This window comes from Passer domesticus, chromosome 7 (genome assembly GCF_036417665.1).
Source record: "Passer domesticus isolate bPasDom1 chromosome 7, bPasDom1.hap1, whole genome shotgun sequence".
Taxonomy (NCBI): domain Eukaryota; kingdom Metazoa; phylum Chordata; class Aves; order Passeriformes; family Passeridae; genus Passer; species Passer domesticus.
In genome coordinates, this window is record NC_087480.1 from 47753575 (window position 1) to 47775221 (window position 21647).

Genomic DNA, 21647 nt, shown 5'->3' on the forward strand with positions numbered 1-21647 from the left:
TTGTGTATATCACTATAATAAAGGGAAATATGCAAAGTGTTGGTTGAATTTAATAGGAATGTGCAATATTTGACTTGTCACAAGGCCAGTTGGTATTTTGTGGACTTCTGACATTGCTCATAGCAGGAGAACCTCACCCCATGGTGATGCCAGGTCAAGGCCTAGTTATCACATACATGCAATTTAAACCATCTTCAGAATTAGTCTTAAGTCTTACTATCACTTAGTAGTATAAAATAAAAAACATGATCTGAAAAACACTAGAGAGAAATACTGAAGTTTTGCACATCAAAAAGGCTAATTAGAAACTCTTTTCTTTTATAACAAATAAGCCAAGCATATTGACATTAATTATAGGAAATACTCAAGGTTTGGAATAATCTATTGAAGAGCACAGATGTATACCAAATCCTATGCAAATGAGTGTGTGCAACTGTTCTTCAGGTAACACATTTAATTATAAAAATAAGCTGTGTGTTCAGGTTTCTTTTTAAGGGGTAGAACATCACAAATTAGGTTTCTATCTCTTCCTTGCTCTTACTGAACACAGTGAGGTGGTTATTTCTGTGGTTATATCTGTTCATCACAGCCTAACATGCATTCCAGAGGCTTGGAGCAGATTCTTCCTGTACCTGAATAAGTAGGAGTTCTGTTTGCTTTAGTACTAGTAATTCTGTAGTTGTTCCGTCAGCTTTACTGAAATTGGATCACTGTAACTAGCAGCAGATTTTGTTCCCTGGTGGTAAAATTCCTTTGGTTTCAAAAAAGCTAATGGAATTCATAACTGCTTTTATATTTTTCAATCTGTGTCCCAGAACTGACTAGTGGCATTGGTTTCTTAAAAAAATACTATGACTACAATTTGCTACATTGCCCATTAGTTTTGCCAGTAGAGACTCTTAACAGCCCTGGGAAGAAAATTTCACATATTCCTTCTTTTACCCTGTCCGGCTGCAAAGAAATCCTCTTAACTTTTGATGGCTTTACTTCATGGGGGAAAGGTTCTTCCCTGTCAGAGCCATGACAGGTGGGCTCAGCAGGCTGAATCATCCACCCCAAATGCTCCTTCCATCTTACTCACTGCCTCCATACAGATGAAAGATGCTGTGCTTTCCAGGTCAAATCTCATTAATGAATCTCCCAAATACTTGTCTAAGCATACTCCTCAAATTAGATGTCTACCTGTACTGTGGCCATTGTAGATTATCACCCAGCTGGGGCTGGTAAACTTCCTGAAGCCTGCTCTACAATCTCCACACCATCCTGCAAATGTCAGGGCTTAGCACTTTTGCTCTTAGAAACACCCATCTGCAAGGGCATATGTTGATAGGGAATTGGTTGTTCTCTCCCATCACTAGTAGAGAATATTAATGTTGCCATTGCTGGTTCAACTTCTTCAATTCTCCCAATTTTCCTAACAATTGTCTGAACATTTCACAGGTGTGTCCAGAGCTACTGTGTCAGCAAAAGTTCTAAAAAGCTCATGGTAAAGTGTCTGCTTTCGCCTCTCAGATTCAAGCTGATTAAAGAGCTTGAGGAAAAGGTCTGTGGGCAATAAAGAACAATGAAGATCATTTAAATGAGCTGCAGAAATAATTTCAGATCGCTAAAAAGTAGGAAAAAATAATTGTACTCTAACATTAAAACAGTAATCTCTATATACCCTCAAGAATTGTCAACAACTGGCCTCCAGTCTAGCTTGAAGATTTTGGTAATCTCACTACATGCTGCCCAAGTCTGAACAAGATTGCCTAGGCCACAGGTACATAACACTGGCCAAACTTCAGTATCTGGCCTGTTCTTACACTTCTCCTTCTGAACATCGACTACTGGTAATTATCAGACATAAAATATTGGAATAGTTGGATTTTTTTTCGCCTTGTGTTCTTGATCTTAGGTTTTTCTGTTTACCTGATTTTTAGTGAGTCTGAAAAGGAGACAGCTTCTGTCCTAATTGCACTGTGATAAGGAAAACCTGCAGTTTTTACTGACCCTGGTCACCCAAGGGCATCCTTTTACAAAGTGACACCTCTGACACATGGATCCATGTTGACTGACATGATAGATGCAGCACTTGTAAAAGAAACCAGCTTGGAGTTGCATATCTTTTAGTGGCAACTAAATGCAGAAAAGAGTTGCAAGAGTAGGAGCAACAGGAGATTGTCAGCTGGTCGTGAAGTCAGAGGGAAAGTTTTATATATAATTTCATCTATTTGAGAGGCAGATGGTTCTGTTAGTAACTATTCCTTACATATAGATCAGACTTCTAAAGACCTTCCTACGTCTGCTTTGGATAAAAGTACATAAAAAAACCTGAACCCATGAGCTTTCACCTTCAATGTGCAGTCAGTAGATTAGAAGGAAAAGGAGCTGTTACACCTGTGAAATTAAATTTCACTCAAAGATAGTTTAGGCTTATAATGAAGGTGAAATTTCAAAATATAGTGTGATATCTGTACAAAGTGTATTGACCTGCTGTCTAACACTTTTTGTTCTTGCTTGAAATCTAAAATAAAAATCACTTCCTACCAGGTCATATAATACAAGTACATTATTGAATTCTGACTGAGGCAGTGTTGCTTAGAGATGGGGGGCCTAGTCCTGACCTTGTGGCATGGGGTCAGGAGGATTTTGCAGGATGTGACACAGGCAATTCTGACTTTAGGGAAAGGGAAAGGTGAAGGAGGTTGGCACCTACCCTAGAGAGAGATTACAGGCAGCAAAAAAGCCAAGTTACAAATGAAAACTTTCTATTCCTTTCTAGCACTACTGGTCTTCTGATGAAATTTTCAAAATTTGGGATGAGTGGCAAATTCTTCAGTGAATCCAAGGGAACCAGATTATGGATGGTCAGCTTAGCAAGAGAAACCAAGGTACCAGGTAAGATGACAGTCCTGTGGGAGAAGAGATGGAGGGGTGAGGCAGGCTGGCTCATGGAGGTGATCTGACTGGCAGCAGGGCATGTAGGGGAGGGAGAGACTGCTGCCTGCCAGGATATATCCAGAAGCCATAAAACTGATGCTGAGGGATGAGGTGCTGGAATCATCTGTCTGAAAGGAGAAGGGCAGAGAAGGAGAGCAGTAAAACTTTGGGGTTAGCATTGTGGGTGGCAGAGGGAAGAAAAGGGCTCCTCCTGCACCCACCCTGCTTCTAGGTAGGGTGACCTGGTCACAGCTCCAGGAATGAGGGGAGTTCATTGTCTCTGAGTTCATGACATTATTTAAAAAAAAAAAAAAAAAAAAAAAAAAAAAAAAAAAAAAGAGAGAAGCCTAAATCTCTTCCTGCTTGACTGGGCAAACAAGACAAACAAGAGCTTAACAATGAAGGGAAAGTCTTTCTACCTTCCCCCAAAAGCAGCTAATCTTCAGCTAAAGGCTTTACCTGGGGCTTTTCTGGAGGCCACCTCTGCCCTGTGGGTGACATCCCTGTCTCTGCTTGAGCCTGGCAGGGCAGTGAGAGTGCCAAGTACCTCTGAGCCATGAGGGGGGTATTGAGGAAGGAGGGAGCTTTGTGCCAGTTAATTAGCAGCACTTTGGTGGTTCCTGCAGCCCACGGTAACCTTCACAAGACCTGCAGTGAAGGCGAGATATTTGGGGATATATGGTTGAGACTGGAAGTAGATTTATTTGAGCTCTTCTTTCTTTGAGCATCGAGTTCATTGTTCTTCCAGCTCCCTTTAGAGACTGTGCCATCAGCTGTCCAGGCTGGGCAGCCCAGAGTCAAAAGGAAAAGAGCCTTTTGCCCATCACTGTCACATAAATCAGAGCCCAAATCTGTAAAATGTGAGAAAATGAGAGATTCGATTATCCATATGGATCACTCTGGATTTATTCCAGATTGCTTCATTAATAGCAATCAAAGACATCACTTTAATGGATTTTTTATCCTCAAAATTATGATCATGGAGAATTTGTTCTGGCTATTGGTTTTGAAAAGGCTTTTGATTCTCTTCAATAGCCTTAACTTATTTCAGATTTAGGTAACAGTAGGATTTGGTCTTAAATATGTTAGATAGGTCAATCTCCTTTATTCAAATCCACTGTTATGTTAAAACTAATGACCACAGTTTGAAGATGATTTATATACTGAGGCTTAGACATGAGAGTCTTTTTTCTCTGATACTTTTGCTGTTACAGAGGAGCCTTTGTTTTGGGAGAAGTCACTGTTTTTAAGGGAAAAGTCAGTGATGTTTTCCATTTTGCCCTTACTTGGAGGATATGTTATTTTTTAATGAAGATTTTCTTTAATGAAGATTATGCTGGAAGTCACTGAATGATGTTCATGTTTCTTCTTTGTTAATTGGGGTAAAACTCTTAAAGCCATTAGGTGATTTAAATGTAGCTCTATTTCAGCAATATCCTTTATTGGATCCCCCATTATCCTTTAAACATCTTGGTGTGCAAGGGGATAAAATTAGAATGAATTTGTTTGCTTTAAATTGCCAGCCTCTGCTTGATAAAACTATTAGCTATTTAGCTAATTGGGCTGCTCTTCCATTATCATTAATTGGCAGAATTGATACAATTAAAATGGGGGGTTTATCCAAAGTGTATGTGTTTTTTCCTAGGTATTCCTATCAAGTTTCCTATCATGTTCAGGGAGTCTTACATTCTGCAATTAGTTTTGTTTTCAAGGTTAGAGGTAAATTCAAGATTGATTTTGAAACTCTGAAAGCTTCTTACAGAGTCAGCTGGACTGACTCCTGCTAATTTTGTTGTTAGTTTTGTCTGCCTCGGTGCAACGTGTTTTGTGATTTAGGCAATGCCCAGCCATTATGGGGCTGTGGGGAGCATGGGGCGGTGCAACCACGGACTGAGCACACCCGCTTTGCATAGGGTCAGGGCTTGTCCCAGACTGTGCCCAGCAAGGTGCTAAACACCCATTTTTCCCTGGCCCACCAAGTATTTTAACACAGCCAGAACTTTTAAGCACGCAAGCCCAGTGACGTCAATTAGCTTACTCATAGTAATAAAGTTAAACAAAGGCTGCACTTGGTTGGGGCCACAGTAATCATCACCTTGTCAGTTTGAGGCTCCCACCGAATCCATTGCAAGGGAGCACCACTTTCCACTTACACCTTGGCTGGCTCTCAGCTGGTGCTGCTCTCCCTGTGAGCAGGGCAGGACCCTGAGTTTGGAGTTCTCTCTGCCAATCCCTGGCTCCTGTGTGCAAAGCATCAAGAAACTGCACCCTCTGCTCCTGCCATCCCTGGTGGACATGCCATCCCTTTTAGGCTGCTAGTACAAATCGTGCTTCTCCCTTCTAACGCTATGATTCATGTCAGCCATTAGCCTCAAATAAATGAATGGGCTGAAAGAAAATTAAAACCAAATCACACTTCTGTCAAAGGGAGGTCTTGTTGACAAGCAGGGCCTCTATTGCCAGAATTAGTCATCTGGGTCTGCCTTTTGCACCAGAGACTATGAAAACCAGAGGATGATTAATTGGGCAGGACCAGGAGTATGTTACCCCTCTCCTACAGCTGGCCAGTGGGGGCAGTTTCTAAATCACACCATGAGGGCAATAGTGACATCACTGACCACTACCATTACCACTGCTTCATTTTCACCACCATTTTATGTGGTGCTGGGATACCACATTTGTTCCTCACCACCCAAACATGCCCTTTTACCGTGGTTTTCTTTACCTTATCTTGCAAGCCATGTAGAGCTGAGTCTATGGCCTTTTAAAGCTGCTTAAAATAATTTCTATCTGTAATATAAAATAGTTTTATGCAAAATAATTTTTAAAAAATGTTTTGTCTTTGAAATATGTGCATATGTAATAATATATAATTTTAACTAAAAAAATCAGGCTCTTTCCTGTAGTCATGATCTAGTACGTGTGTAACATGTTTGAACACTGGAGCAAACTTGATGCAATGCTGCCCTTCTTAATTCATTTGAGTCATTGTCATTTTAGACTATACCAAAGTCATTTCATGAAACACATCATGCTTCATGGGTTAATCCTGATTTAGCTGTGACGCTTTGCTTTTGGGTATTATCTAAATTGTTTTGCCCGTCTCTTCCTCATTCATTTTGTCTGTCATGAATATCATTCTACATGGATTTCACTCATACATTTATTTGTATTTAAATTATGCATCTCTTTAAGGAGATAGACCCATCAAGTGATACAATACCTGATGGCACAAAGAATGAGGCGGTGTTTACTTTTGCATAAAAAGCCACAAAGATGGAGCACACAGTTTATAGGATACTAATGAATTATTTGGATGGTTGATCTTAAGTCAGACTCAATCCAGCTAAGCTTGGTAGCCAATGCATTTGAAATGTAATGGATAATAGTCCAAGAGTCAAATATATTGCAGGTCTAGCTTGCAGGGTTGGCCCTTATGGACAGCCTTATTGAGGCACCTTTGCTGTGAGTGGCTGGGGAGGTGCCTCACCACAGGCTCACAGGCTGCCTTTTGCCACGCCGGGGACAGAGGCTGGCCTGCTGCTCTAGGCCTTGCACACTCCTTCTGGGGAGACAGAGAGCACCTGAGTCTCTGGGGTCACAACCTGGCATGTTTCATGAGGACTGAATGAATTCCCTGGAATGAAAGTCACTTTGGGCTGAGGGGCCTGTTGCAGCTCCCTCAGGAAGAAGGAGTACTCCCACAGTGCAGTTAGAAACCCCACACTCCCACAGACTCGCCATGACTCAGGGAAAAGGAGGAGGGAGCAGAAACAAAACCCTTAGAATGAGGACTACCTCACAGCACTAAATTCACTGATCCTGTGTTGTTTATTTTTCTGAATTAATTGCAATCACACTGGGTAAAACTCAAGTGAAGGAGATGAGTATCAAGCCCAGGCAGAGCAGAGGAGCTGCACTGCAGGAGCCAGTCCTCCCTGTGCAACCTTTAAGGTGTATTAGGGCTAAAACCACCTTCGTGGTGGCATTGCTGTTTATTTGCTTCCATATCAGCTCCGAATTTGGCTTATTGTCACAAGTAAAGTGTCCAGAATAGGGGACATCCTGGGTTGAAACATTACTGTGGCATACAATGCCTCCTCCTCATTTGAAAGTAGAGATGTAACTGTATGTCATTAACTAAGACAATAATAAATTAATACAATAGCCAAGTAATAGTGCTGCAATGCTTTCATGTATGAATTGGAATGTGAACACTGAGCTTTTCATTTCATGGTTGAAAAAGACATGAGTTGACCCAAATATTAATTTCTGTATTTCAATAATTTACATATTATGGGTCAATAATCATTTCTTGCACAAATGACTTTTCAAATGGGAAACAGTATATTGGAATGGTTTATCATATTTACAAACATCTCATTGTTTTCCTAACTTAGCACTTAGTATTTAAAATATACTGGACAAGATATTGTTTGCCAAATACAATACAAAACTGGGTCATGTAAAATTCAGATACTATTTTCTTTTACTCTTATCCATAATTTATAATATTCATAAACCATGGAGTGGCAGGCTGTGGATGGATGGAATGTAGGAGAATAGAGATAGTGATGAAGGTAATCTCAGCCCTAAGGAGTTACAGCTGTGCTAATTATCAAGAATTAAGAACAGGCTTGCCCTTAATAGGCCACAGCTAGATCCAATTAGGGTGGGTATTGTAAAGAGTAGGTTGGCTGGTCCAGAAGTTAGTTGGGGTTTGTTGGCAATGCTGTGAGGAAGAAGGAGTTAGTACTGTGAGGATCTGCCCATGAGAAATCACCAAGAAGGTATGGAGTTTTTTCAATAAGATGACAACAGTAGGCCTCTGTCCCTGGCAGGCCCATGCCCCCATTTTGGAATGGGCGTCGTTTTCCAGCAATGGTTTAGGAGACCTGACACCTCTTTCTGCTCTTTCCTGACCTTAAAAATCTCACTCCTTTGAGCAGCAATCCCTCTGAAGATCCAGTGCTGTCAGAAGAACTAATGGTGGGGGTTTTGAGAAGTTTATTACATCCCAAGATTTCTTTACAGCATGTAATGACATCCAACAAAATGCCGAGGATGTTTTTTTCAATTACTTTGCAAAGCTAAAATAGTATAAATAATCTTGATTTTTGCTTACTTGTATTGAATTTAGCCCATCATTCTGGGCTGTTCATTGTTTCATTATATTCTACCCCTTTATTAGCCAATATATCCCAACAGAAACCTTTTGTCTTAGAGTAAATGTCTTCAAGTGTTCAAGTACTGAATTAATCAGGGACTAGTGCAACATATATATGCTGCCCAGGAAGATGAATTTATACATCTGCCTTTTTCCCTAATTATAATTCCAGAGGTTGAATGTCAACAGCATATGGGTATATCCTCAAAGAGGCATGGAAACACACACATACAGGCACACACACTGTACATTAATCTCTCTTGGCTTATCTGTTGCTGTCTTTAATTTGTATACTTCAAAATTGAGTGGTGAGGTCATTTATTAGACTGTTTCTGTGAATTTTATGTAGTGATAAGAAAACAGTAACATGCAATTTGTTTTTATAGGACTCACTTTTGTAAGTATGATCTAATGGTTTCTTCCTTTAACTGAACAGTGAGGAAGAGGTGATTTCAGAGCTAACTAAGAGTTAACTGGCTATGTTTCAACTGTCACCATTGTCTTAAATCTACATAGAGAGTGGAGAGAGCCAGAGAGGTATAAGTACAGCAGGACACTGGGAAAAAAAATGTTTGTAAGTAGAAATTTCTTCTCAGAGCAAATTTTTTCCAGTTTGTCTTGATTTTTTCTTTCCCTATTTTTTTAAACACAATGTGTGATGGAGACAATTGTTATTATCCAAAGGACCTGACTTGCTGGCTCACTGCATCTCTGTTTATGAAATGCCATAACAAAAGTGAGCTCACGCTTGTGTGCTTCCAATGCGTGATGTTCCTGTGTGCCAGATGGGCACTTTCATGACTGTATGAGCGTGGATTATTTCATTTCCTACATCTGGGACTCCAAATGGCTGCACAGAATGCCACAGGAGAGAGGAACAGATCTTCAGCTGGGGAAACCTACCTTCACAGGGGAACCAGCTACATCAGAGGGGACGAGGCAGAAAAGCCCTGAGTGATATCTGAAAGTTCACATAAATCAGGGCCATAAGGGAAACCTTTAGAACCAGGAACAAGACAAAAATAAACAATAACTAATGTTGGATGTCAGCTGTGCAGAGGGGGGAGGGAAAAAAAACCATAAGCAGTTTCTTGTCTGGCCACAGAAGATGTGTTTGGAATGCTGTTTTGTATTTCAGCTCAGAAACTCTGCTGTGACCTTCAGATATTGCTGGGTATTACAAGTTCTACAGATAGCCAGAGAGAAATATTCCAAGGAGAGATGGCATATACTGTGCCATGCTAGTTAATGTTGTGTGTGTATAGCTCACAGCCTGTTCCCAAACTGTGACCGGGCAGCATTGTTAAAACAGTGTGGAATCCTACAGTAATAGTCAGGAATGCTAGTTAATCATAATGCTGTTGTAGGATTTGGGATAATTACTTGTTTGTTTGTAGCATAAGAGTGCTTTCTTTTCTTTTTTTTTTAAGCTCGAAACAAGGAGGGCAGATCCTCAGTATAGTGAGGATCTGGCTCACTACACTTTTGCAGACTATGTTGCATTTCAGAGCCAGCAAACAGGAGGAGATGGTGAGAAGAATTAGCTGTAGCAGAAAAAAACATAGTTAAGTCAGTGACTTTCTTAAGATGAAAGAGAGCAAACCCCCAAAAGAGAACGAATGAAAAAAGTAATAAACAAAAAGAAAGTAAGAGCTTGTGACACAAAGTAAGAAAAATAAACAGCAGTTGATTTAACTATTTTGCATAAGATATTTACAAACCACAGCATATTACTGTTTGCTTTATGCATTTTCACATCCTGCTCAGTTTAAAGCAGTAATTTTCTGCAAGGACAACAGAGGGAAAAAAAAATGCTTTACACTGCTTATATTAATTACATTTTTTCATTACCCGTCATGTTTTCTACAGGCTTGTGTATTATTACTGTAAAATGTAATGAAACAGAAAAAGAAAAAAAGAATGGACTTCTGGGAAATTTTCCAATTCTTGAAATGCAATGTTAATTGAGTGCTATTTTTAGGTCATCACAGATAGAACTGAACCCATTGCCATCAGAGCATAGAATGGGGACAGCCCAGGTGCAACACAAACAGGGTGAGGGAATCAGTTTCTGCTAATGGAGAAAAGGAGAGAAACTGACTCGTCAGAGGGGTGGGTTTGGGGCAGTTTCTATTTCTTCATGTAAAGTTCTCAAAGCAGAAATGGAAGAGAAGGGTACAAAACTGGCAGGGATCCAGGACCCATGCCCAACCATGCTCGTTCCTGAAGGAGATCCACTGACTCCTGAATCAGGAGGGCAGAGTAAATGAGAGGCTCTGTCTGGTTTTGTGGCTGACTTTCAGCTCTAGGAGGGAGGGCACTCTGAAAGCTGACATGAAATAAAGTCTCCTCAAAATGTATCAGAAATCCCTTTAATTTATAGATCTCTTAAAAGGCTGCCAAAAAATCAATTATTTTAATTTGTATATAGTGTAGCCGTGGACTGATTCAAGTTCTTTTGAAGTATTTTTAAACAGTCATTGCACAAAGGCATCCTCTTTCCCATATGCAAAAAAAAGAGAAAAATTAATTGAAAATCAGAATTTCTCACAATCACTTTGATTGGAAGAATAGTGCAATTCAGACGGGATTCTGCAAGCAAATCTGAGTCCACTCGCTCAGTCTGTTAACTGTGTACCTTTACTGTCAGTCCCAAGAATCAGTGTAGCTCTACTGCTCCCTTTATTATCTGCCTCTTCTCCCAAAGAGTGGAGGGAAACTGAGCCAATAAATAGGGGAAATAGTTACTGGCACTTGGGAGTGGTTGGAGGTTCCCTTTGAAACAGAAGTGGGAAATTGTCAGTGTGCACTTAGCAAGGACAAAAATCACAGAATCTGCTGGGTTGAAAGGATCATCAAGTCCGACTCCTGGCCCTGCACAGGACACCCCAAGAGTCACACCCTGTGCCTGAGAGTGTTGTCCAAATGCTTCTTGAGCTCTGTCAGGCTGCTGCTGTGACCACTGGCCTGGGGAGCTGTTCCAGTGCCCAGCCACCCAGTCACCCTCTGGGTGAAGAGACTTCTCTCAAGAAATGACTTCAGATCATTCCCTCAGGTCCTGTCCCTGGTCGCTGGGCAGAGATCAGTGCCTGCCACTTTTCTGTCCCTCATGAGAAGTTGTGACTGCAGTCAGGTCTGCCCTCAGTCTCCTCTTGCCCAGGCTGACCTCAGCTGCTCTTTATATGACTTTCCCTCCAGACATGTCACCATCTTCATAGCTCTCCTATGCATGATCTCTAATAGTTTTATATCCTTTTATATTGTGGTACCCAGAACTGCACACATCAGTCAAAGTGTGGTCACACCAGTGACCTCTGTGAAAGAGAACATTCCACTTGCAGGAGGCAAATCTCCACAAAGCTGTTCTTTCTCTGTGTAGCACTGCCCTGCCATAAAAGCAAGAGCCTCACCCAAACATTTCAGAAGGCATTCTAAATGCAGAGTAGCAAGTTTGGGAACAACTGAGATTAACCCAGCTTTATACCTGCTTTGGCCTCATCTCAAAAAAAAGTCATGATCAGGTGGTAGAATTACCAAGCCACATCTCTTTGTTTTATTGTTAGTGGAGATTTGCTAACCAGCCTCTAGGTATGAGACAATCCTCCACCCATACTGACCCAGGCCATCGTTTGTGGCAGGATCCTAATCAAAGACACTTAAGCTCCCAAATTCTCAAGATGATCTGGGATCTTTTACCTTGGTACAAACAGCTTGAATTCTTGCCTTTTCTTTATTAATCAGAAGGGATTTTTATAACAGACCCCTAACAAGGGTCTGTTAGTCACTTGAGGGTCCAGGCTCATCCTTTTTTCAATCTCAGCTCAAGAATCCTGACTGTATCTAAGGGCCACAAGAAATACAAGGCATCAGTAGTGCTTGCTTGAGTGTGGCTCTGCTTGACCTATGCAACAGCACGTGCATCAGGTACCCATCAAGGCACTTCAATTCTCTACCCTTCCCTTAAGTCACATAACCTGTGACTTAATAAAAATACCCCCTCAGTGTATTTGATGTGTCTTCCCCCCATTCTGCAGCAGATATGGCAATGGTATATAAGTGTTATGGATTTGTCTGGCAAAGCTTAGATGGATTAAAAAAAAGCAAAGCAAAACACAAACTGAAGGGTTGGTTTGCTCTCCAAACATCTCTAGTACTAAGATAAAGTGATAAGTCATAAATATAAGCCAACATGATTTTCACTTATCTGACACATTGAATTAAGGCTGTTGTGCTCACTTACAGCAAAATTGACAAACACTTCCTTTTAGGAATGCTGCATCAAAGGTATTAAGAAGGCACACACTGTCCTGCACTCGCACATAAGGTGTGTGAACTGTGATATTCTTGTTGCAAATTAAGACAGAAATCCTGCTCCTTCTGACTTCTTCTTGTCCTGCCTCCAGCAGTGGTGCCAAGCATTTGGACTTCATTTAGTCAAGCCAAGTGGCCCAGCCTGTTGCAGCCTCACCATGGGCCTTAGCTCATTATTGGCTTGTCAGACTAATACTTCATCAAGACCAATCTCAAACCTGGCAGCTACCCCTACATTTGTATCTCACCATGACAGAACCCTTTTTACGTTTAGATTAGAGTTATTCCTCTTTGCTAGGAAATTGATCTGGATCCACAGCCCTCTGATTGGGAGTCACAATATTTTTCCATAAAGAACCTGTTTTTGTTCTTTCAAAATGATTCGTTTTTCCTTAGCAGCCAAAGTTGTTCGTATAGGCTGCAGTCCAAAAATAGCAGGGCTGCTTTGCAGGCCAGAGCAGGTAAACTTTTTTTTGTAGCAGGATGACAGGAGCAAGTGGTGGAGCGTATAGAGAGAGCAAACGGAGCCATGAAACCCCAAAGTCTCCTGAAGTATGGGCAGCCTGACCCAAGCCAGTTGGATCCATGACACCACCCCTAGGGAATGGCTCCTATGTGAGCCAGCCCCTTCACTGCTCCAGCTGCTGAGGAAAGGGCAATAAATTTGTTCATTCCAAGTAAACTCATTGCATAAACCAGGAAGTCAGTATTCCAGTGGCAATTCAGACTTGAGATAATGCCTTGAGAGACAAGCAGCCACTGGTTTCCATGGGAATTTTGCCATATCTTTCACCAGGACTAGGATTTAATCTATGGGAATTTTCATTTTTTTCAAGTTGATTAGCTGGCACCTGTCCTCTACTGAAAGACAGTCCCAGTGCACCTGAAGAATTGTTGTAATAAGCTGATGAAGGAGACTTTGCAGGATGGACCTGAGGAGGCTGCAGTCATTTGACTGGATCAATAGGTGGGATTTCATCAGAGAGAAGGGGTTCAAACATCACTTTGAAAATTTCATTTCAATGTGTTCATTTTCTGTTGCAGCTGTGTTGGGAATGGCCTGTAGATTCAAACTGTGACTCAGAGCAGAAGAAATGAGGAGCCATTAATTCTTACTAAAAAAATGCTATTCTAGGCCATAGCCCTAACATAAATGAATTTGGCATGTTCAGAGTGAACCATCACTTCCATGATGAAATCAATGGATATAAATTCAGCTTTGGTCAGATGAGGCCTCAAACCTCATCTGCATGAGACCATGCATCAAATGTTTATTATTGTTGTTATTATTAGTGCTTTCCAAGAGTTCATTGTCTTGATCCAAGGAAACAGTAGGCAGCAGTGCTTAAATATGTTTCAGGCTCTGGGATTTTCAAAAACCCTTGTGCTCTCAACTCCCAGTGACAACACGGAACCCAGAAGCTTTAAAAATCTGAAGTAGGTACTGATCTGTATTAAGGGGAGCCCATATATCTGTGGAAATTTGCCTCTAATTTATCCAGCAGCCCTGTTGTTTTGGATCACATTAGGGACCATGAACACTTCACCTGGCACTACTCTGCAAACTTTGCTCCTTTGCACGGCTGTGGGTAAAACAGGAAGAAAGATGTATTCTGACTCTCAACTACGAGGAAGATGCCATAAGAAATGATGTGTTAGCCAGGATGTTAGAAGAGGCCATTGTATACATCAGATGCAGAACTCAATTAGCTAGGGTAATTACAGTTTCTGATTTAAAGGTTTCTGCAGCTTATGAAGCTTCCCACCCTTCTTCTCAGCCTCTGTGCTGTCCCTGCTGAGGATCTGCACTGCTGCAGGTGAAGAGGCCCGTCTAGACAGCATGGCCTGCATGCACAGGCTCAAAGGCTTTGGCTGCTACAGTATTGGCTCCCAATCACATCACAGCCAGGATGACTCAGGTGCTAAACTAGCTGTCCATGCTCACACATGAGCCTTTTTAAAAGAAAATGTGCGTGGACCAGCTCCTGAGTACTTCTGTAGATATGCCAGCACATCACCTGTGCGGTCCCCTTGCAGTCCTACTTAGACTGAATTTGCAAGTAGGCAGTGTTCTCACCCAAGAGGGTGGACATTTGTCATCTAATTGATTAAATCTGTGTCATCCAAGAGGGTGTTCCCAGCCAAACAGTGAAATGCTTCCAGAGTATTCCAAAACAAATCCCACAATGACCTATGCTGCACCCACACAGAGCTGCTCTGACCCTGCACTCCTGCCAGTCTGGCAAGTAACGTGGGCTTCAGAGCGATCACCTCTGGGCATCAGATTTTGTAATAACAGGAAAAGGTAGCTAACTCTCCACTCCCTTTTCCTTGTTGTATGGTGTGAAATGCTGCTGAAGCCAGTGGAGTTGCACTGCTATAAAACCAGATACAACAGAGCAGGTAAATATCTCAATATATCTAATATTGATAAAGTTCATAATGTCAATGCCAACAGAGTCCAGAGCAGGACTGGCCTCATGGATTTGCCTCAGTAAATTGCACCTTATCACTATTATTTTCATCAGGTTTTTGTTACTTTGTCATCTTCCTGGGTATCATCAGAATAAACCTCATCTTCCAACTCCTCAAACCCAAGCATATCCCTGTAAGTTTTGGGGTTGGGATAAAGAGTGCCATGCTTAAATTATATCCTTTGAAATGGGGCACTTTGCACAAAAGGCCTACCAAGTTCCCATCAGAAGAGTTAGTTGAAGACTGGGAGAATGGAAACACTGGCTGCAGCTAATTTCTTTTTTTCTATTTGTTAACCCACTTTGTCCAAACGCTATGAACATTTGGTGCATTTAGTTCTAAATGTGCCAAATTCTCCTTTAGGGAAAAATTTCAAAAACCTAAAATCATCTCTTTAGATCAAATTCATTGCCTGAGCTCAAAATTATTCTTCTCTACACAAATAAACCACACACACATACTTGTGTGCTTTGTCTGCACTGCAGGAATTGTCCTGGGATAGCACTGTGCTGTGTGTGTAGCCCTGCTAAAAAGCCTGGCTTTCTGATAATGAGAGAGAGCTGCAAATATTAACACATCGTTGTGGGCAGTGGGAAGCAAGAATGATTATCCCAGAATATAACAAATCTAAAAATAAATTGCCTTCATTTTCACCTATTGCACACTGATGGGGGTAAAACAACTTTAATTAGTGTAACAGGACAATAGCAATGGAATTGGCTTGGTCACAAGATTTTTGCAGGATGACACTGATGGTATTACTATCCAACTTCAAAGATTTGGAAAGATGTGTCTGCTAACACTGGAGAATAGAAACCTGTTTTTCATCAACTAGGCTGGCCTGACAAATTAAGTCTGTGGAGTCATTAGATTAAGATAAGAGCTTATCTCCTAGACTGACATTTATTCAGAGGTTTTTATGCTGCTCAGCTAGTAATTAGTGCAGTTGAATTTTTAACACTGCTTTGTCCAATCATTTGACAAATTTGAAATATAAACAGTTTTGATTAAAAAAAACCACTAAAATACAAGAATACAATATTATTAGCTTGGAAAGGTTTTAAGAAGGGTTGAGATGATGCTAAAATCTTCAAGGAGGTCAGAAGTGCTTCTGCTGTTGACTCATTTCCATACACAGATTAAGAGGCTCCATAAACTAAATTTTTAGGCACTAAGCAGTAGATATGTGTAGCAAATCAGTAATTTCTTTCATGCCCATCCATTTTGTAATTCTCCTGCTTTAGAGGGGCAGGAATATGGTGCAGGCTGTGGCCCTGCTCGTTAATGCTTGTCTGCCTCCTTCAGCACTCAAGTTAGGATTTCAGATGGGGGCAGTTTCAAAAGGAATCTTCTCTCATACGGCTGATTTCATGGGATAAAGTTTATTTTTCCTGTCCTAATTTTCTTGTAATAACATTGTTCGACAGTAAACCAATGTATTTTGGACGCATGTTTTTAAATTGCTTTAGACTAACTAGTATCACTTTTTTTAAACAGTTCATTTTGAGTAACTGAAGATCAGAATTGGATTAATAATTAGTGATTAAATGGATGATTATTTGTTTATGAGCTTGGACAGGTTTGTTACAGCTACATCCTGTTAGAGCATTTGTTTTGTCCAAAGTGCAGCCATCTCAGCATCCGTAGTTGTTACCTTTAGAAAAACACAGACTAGAGGAGTTCATGGTAGTAAATTGTGGTTCATCCAGCTGGTTTAGTTCTGTGATTACTGGCTTTCACAAAAACAACAACAAAAAAGACCACTGGTTTACATTTTACACTGTACTGCCAAAACCCCTGAACTCTGTGGGCTGAGGCCAGGGCCATCAGCTGCAGAGGGTGACACATTGTCACTCACCTGCACTCCTGAGCTTGAAGCAGCAGTGGTAGAGTAGGACACAGGCTCTCAGGCTGACTGGGACCAGGATCTGCATGCTGGTTTTCCATGTCCCTTTCTCTGGGTTTTCATCTCATTCATATAGCCCCAAAGCATGAGAGGGGTTTTAGCATCTCATAAGTACAACAGGTTTTCTATGGTTGGAATGCCATGAATGGGAAGTAAGGCATGAGTCAGGAGGTTATTTCAGATCTTTGTACAGCCAGGAATAAAACCCTGCTGCTCTCTACTTTCTGAGCCAGACCCTTGACCTAGACCTGCCCTGACTCCTGTTTCAATGCAGATTGTTTCAGCCCTCTGTGTCTTTTAAAGTCCTTGATACTTCCCACTGGAGATGTGAAACCCTATATATTTTGTATATATTTCATATATGTGTAAAATTCAAGCTGTGTGGCAATCTCTGCCATTGGACATCCCACCATTCCTGGTCTGTCGGTGAGATCTCAGCTTGTGGTCAGGAGTGCCTAGAGGTAGATATGGAGACAATATTTTTCCTCATAAAATTGCTTGTAAATGGAAAAAAATTTGCATCAAGCTGAACCACTTGCATCAATTCCCCAAAAGCTTGAAGTACTGTTTTGCTCTCTAAATTTTCGCTGTTACTGCTGCCTTTGCTATCAACCAGGTCAAAAATCCTACATAATTCCCCATATATATCTTCCCAGCAGAGAAAAATGAAACCCCTTCCTGGACCTTGGATGAGCGTGAGGAAAAGACCCAATTTCTGAAGCCTCTAGAGAGGAGCAGGGCCTCAACAGAGGGAGAAGGAGGTATTTAAATTTAAGCTTCCCAGGATTTGTGGCAGCAGCATCCCTATTTTCCTATATTGTTTTACTTTCTTGCCTTGTGCACAGCTATGTTGTGCACTGCTGCAGAAGCTGGATAGTGTCAGCACTACCCTGGCAAGCTTCATCTGTTGAGCCGTTAGACTAAAGGGGAAAGCTGCCGTCACCCAGACACACCAAAGAACCAAAGAAAGACTTCTCCTCTGGGACAAAACCCCAGCTATGTGAAACTGTTAACATCTCCTTTTGATGGGCTGGAGATTACAGCATAGAGGTGTCTTGATGTTGTCTGTCACAGCTGTCTATCAGCAGTGCTGCCTCATGGGGCAGTTCTCTGGCCCCACAGCCTTTTCAGACCTACCCTGATGCCACCATCCTTGTATAGTTCCATGAGACATAGCACTGACTTGCCCTTTTGCCTTCAGCCAACAATTTAAAGATGATTGCTGCTTGATGGTGCATGTAAATAAATTAATAGTCTTTGTTCTGGCCAAAGTGTCTTGAGTCTGAGACCTTCACTGGCCCCACACAGAAAGCCAAGGATTGACAGAAGCACTAGCAAAAGAGAAGTCCAAACAGGTCAAGGGAAGGGGCATTGCAGACTAATAAAACCTGTTACTACACAGAGAACTTTGCTCAACTTCTGATGGCACAAAAGACAGCCTAGACTGGCAGGTAATTCTCCCTGAAAATAGCAGAAATCAAGGTTAGACAACATATTTATCCCAGATTACTTAGAAAATATGGAAATACTGTAAAAAGAGAATTGGAGATTTTACAGAATGAAGGTGTCATTGATGGCAGTAACAGTACAACAATGCTTTACTCTGCCCTCCACTTTTCAGTGTCCTGCTCTCAGGTTGATGGTTGCTCTTCAGCATTTGACCAAGGTCAGATAGGTGAGAGAGAATTTTTTCTGAAGTTTCTAGTGTTCCTAATCAATTTTTAAAATTATAGTAGAGGGCAATAACTTTTTTTAACTAGCAAATATATTTTTACTGTCACCAGAAAATGGTGCCTGTGAACTTGGATGTTACTCTGATTTTTTATGACTGTTTTTGGCTTCTAAGTTTGGGCTAAGGGGTAGCCATGTCCCAGAAAAAAAAAAAATACTTGCCCTTTTTAACCAAATTTCATAGGCTGAAATTTATCCATGGTAAATGTTTCACAGTACAGTAAATTATGCAGGAGGTTCCACACAAACATCCTTTACTCTCAGAAATTAAGGTGAGCACTCAGTAGTACAAGTACATGGTATAGCCATCCAGTTGTTAGGGTTTCCTCCAGGAATTCAGCACTTTTCCCAAATAACTGCACTTTACAGTTTCATAACACAAATGCTGTGACCCCACAGGACAACCACAAACGTAGGGTAACCACCTTTCATTCTATTTTATAGGTACTTGAGAAATGCAAGCTCAAGGCAGGCTGTGAGGAACATCTACACTTAGAGAAGTCTTTCTGGAAAGCCAATGGAAATTATTTGCTCAAATATTAGTGGTAAGTCAAGCAGTCAGTGGTCAATGCAGCCATTGGGTTGGTGGGTTCCCTTGCACCATGTTAAAGTCCCTCTGCAATAGCCCAGCCTCTCCCCAGTTTGTTTTTCTGTTGTATGTTTTTCATTAAACCCTTTGCTGTGACATGCCATTGCCAGTGTGCCAAATCCTAAGCAAATCATATCCTCTGTTCTTCTGTTGCAGATTTGTGAGATAATCTATTATAGATTAATCATTTCAGTCTTATGGTGCAATGTCAAAAATAAATTTGGGTTATGAAGCTGGAGGGGAGCCACTTGGGGGTCGTGTGTTCTCACTGATGCTCCTTATTTGACTTTGAAAACAGCCTCATGACGAGATTTTTGAAGCTGATTGTTACCCCATGGAATCCAAATCACAAGGTAAAAATGCTGTGGAGTAAGTTTTCATCTTCACAAATATCAGCTCAATGTTGAACTGTAAACGATTTTCAAGCTATTGCCTTCCCTCTCTTCACAACATGAAAGATATCTGGGCAGATCCATTACATCTCTTTAGAATATAAGATGGCAGAAAAATAAACAGAATAAAATAAAAACCAACCCCTTTTAAGGACTTAATATTTGCTGGAGATGGAGCTATCCAACACAGAAAAATAATACAGGCCAGGAACACAGCCAAATATACTGTAAGAAAATAATACTTTGCATAATTTTGGATATTCTCTAACATTTTATAAGATCCCAAGTGTCGAACAGTGAGTAATTTGTCTAATACTGCAGTTCCTGTTGCCCTCCCAGCTGAATCACAGTAAGTCCTTGATGTTTCCAAACCAGAGCAGGGGTTAGTGCATACAGAGTCACTCTCCTCCTTAGCTTCCTGTTCTCTTCTGCAGGACAGAAAGATCCACAATCCTCTCTGAATTAGGTATGAACTAAGAAATGAGACATTTGATTCTATCTGTGCTGCTGTGTACAGTTTCTTTTGCTTGCATGCAAGTAAATCAACCAGACTCCATGCTGAGTGATATATCATATAACCCTTCAATGTGATATGTATTTGACGATTTGTTTTTCACTATGGTAGCTTTTCACAATCCATAAGTCAGATGGAAGGTAGGGAGATTTCCTAGCTTGAAATGCAAAGTGATTTTTTTTTTAAGATATGCTAGGGATTTTTTTCCTTACCAAGAACAGTTGCTGAAGAATACAGATAAAAATATGTGCCGGAGCATATTCACTAATGATTTACTCAAAATATGTGCCAGAGCATATTCACTACTGATTTACTCAAAAGATATGATGGCATCCAGAGTCCCTTACAGAGTTCGTCTGAGCAATTAATGCATTAGAAGTGTGCATTCAAGCAAAAGAAGACTCTAGCAATAAGATAACCAACAGAAAATTACTAGCATAGTGCAAATCTGAATTGGTTTGAATGTAACCATTCATAGGTCTCCACCCAAGACCTATCTTTTGCATTCAGTGGGTAATTATGGTCATATTTCCAGCTCACAGAATATTCTGAGTTGGAAGGGACCCACAGGGATCATCAAGTCGAACTCTCTAGTGAATGGCCCATATGGGGATTGAACCTTGGTATTATTAGCACCATGTGCAGCATCATGTGCTAAAAAGCTGGATGTCTGACCCTAGCTAGAGAACACAGATAAATGGATAGCATGTCAAAAAGAAAATATGCCTTTAAAATATCGTTAGAACATTGATATTATTGGTGAATCACAACAGTATGTTATTTAAAAAGTGATGGGCAGAAAACCTCAAAATACATGCTAATTGAGCCTAAAAAGGAATTTTCTTGCCTTGCTTTCCCAGCAAAGGCAATCCTGTCCCACCAGCTCTGTTTATTTAGCCTCTCAAAGGCCAATTCCTGTGTGAACACTCATTTCCCTTGGGAACAAGGATAAGAACCAAGTTTATGCTCAGCACCAATCTGACATGGGTCAAAGGATAAACTAGGTCTAATCTAGGACCCAGGCTTGTATCACAGGATGTCAACATAATGAATGCCACTAGGGCCAGCTTAGAGCAAATCAGAAATCACAATTAATACATCCTGAGGTACTCATTACGAATTGATATTTTAGGGACTCCACATGCTGCCCTGAGGACTTTTTGCCATGTTTTGTACACCAGAAAACCCACACTGTGTTTATGTGCTTAGACCTTCAGAGGTTTTTGGGCACTTGGGTACCTCACCAACTTTTATTGTGTAACCTGTTTTAAGTAATGTACTTGTTTTACCTGCTGAGTATAACTTGCATGTAAGATATAAGTGGTGGTGTTGGAAGTCTGATTCATTGGCACTTAACCCAGGTGTAAATGCCTCATGTAGTGGGAAGCTGTAGATCTAGACACTGGTGAGGTGTTCTGTTTTCCTGAGATGGGAACTTGAGTTGATCAGCCAGCTGAAATTGCCTCTGATCATTCCAGGTTCTAATTCAGTCACCTGAAAGGTTTCCAAGCAGTTTATCCTTACATGGTATCTCTGCCTGTCCAGTAATGATCTAGTCCTGCACAGAACAGCGGATGGGCTACCTCTTAAAAATGTATCCCAAGTCAGTTATACAAATCAAGGCTTTTGTGTGTGTGGGT

At 40.9% G+C, this 21647-nt stretch overlaps 1 protein-coding gene across 9 annotated transcripts in view; it reads left to right on the plus strand.

Moving 5' to 3' along the window:
* Positions 1-21647, plus strand: part of LOC135305114 (uncharacterized) — a 494456-nt gene that overhangs the window by 457801 nt on the left and 15008 nt on the right. For 2 of the 9 annotated variants that reach the window (XR_010366400.1, XR_010366404.1), the window contains 5 exons: positions 2765-2880; positions 8526-8663; positions 17438-17542; positions 18957-19057; positions 19258-19454. The gene's annotated coding sequence lies outside the window, so the exon portion shown is untranslated. Of the gene's footprint in view, positions 1-1551; positions 1833-2764; positions 2881-8525; positions 8664-17437; positions 17543-18089; positions 18233-18276; positions 18457-18956; positions 19058-19257; positions 19455-21647 lie in introns of those variants that run through there. The other 7 variants (XR_010366397.1, XR_010366398.1, XR_010366401.1 and 4 more) reach the window with 5 other exon arrangements.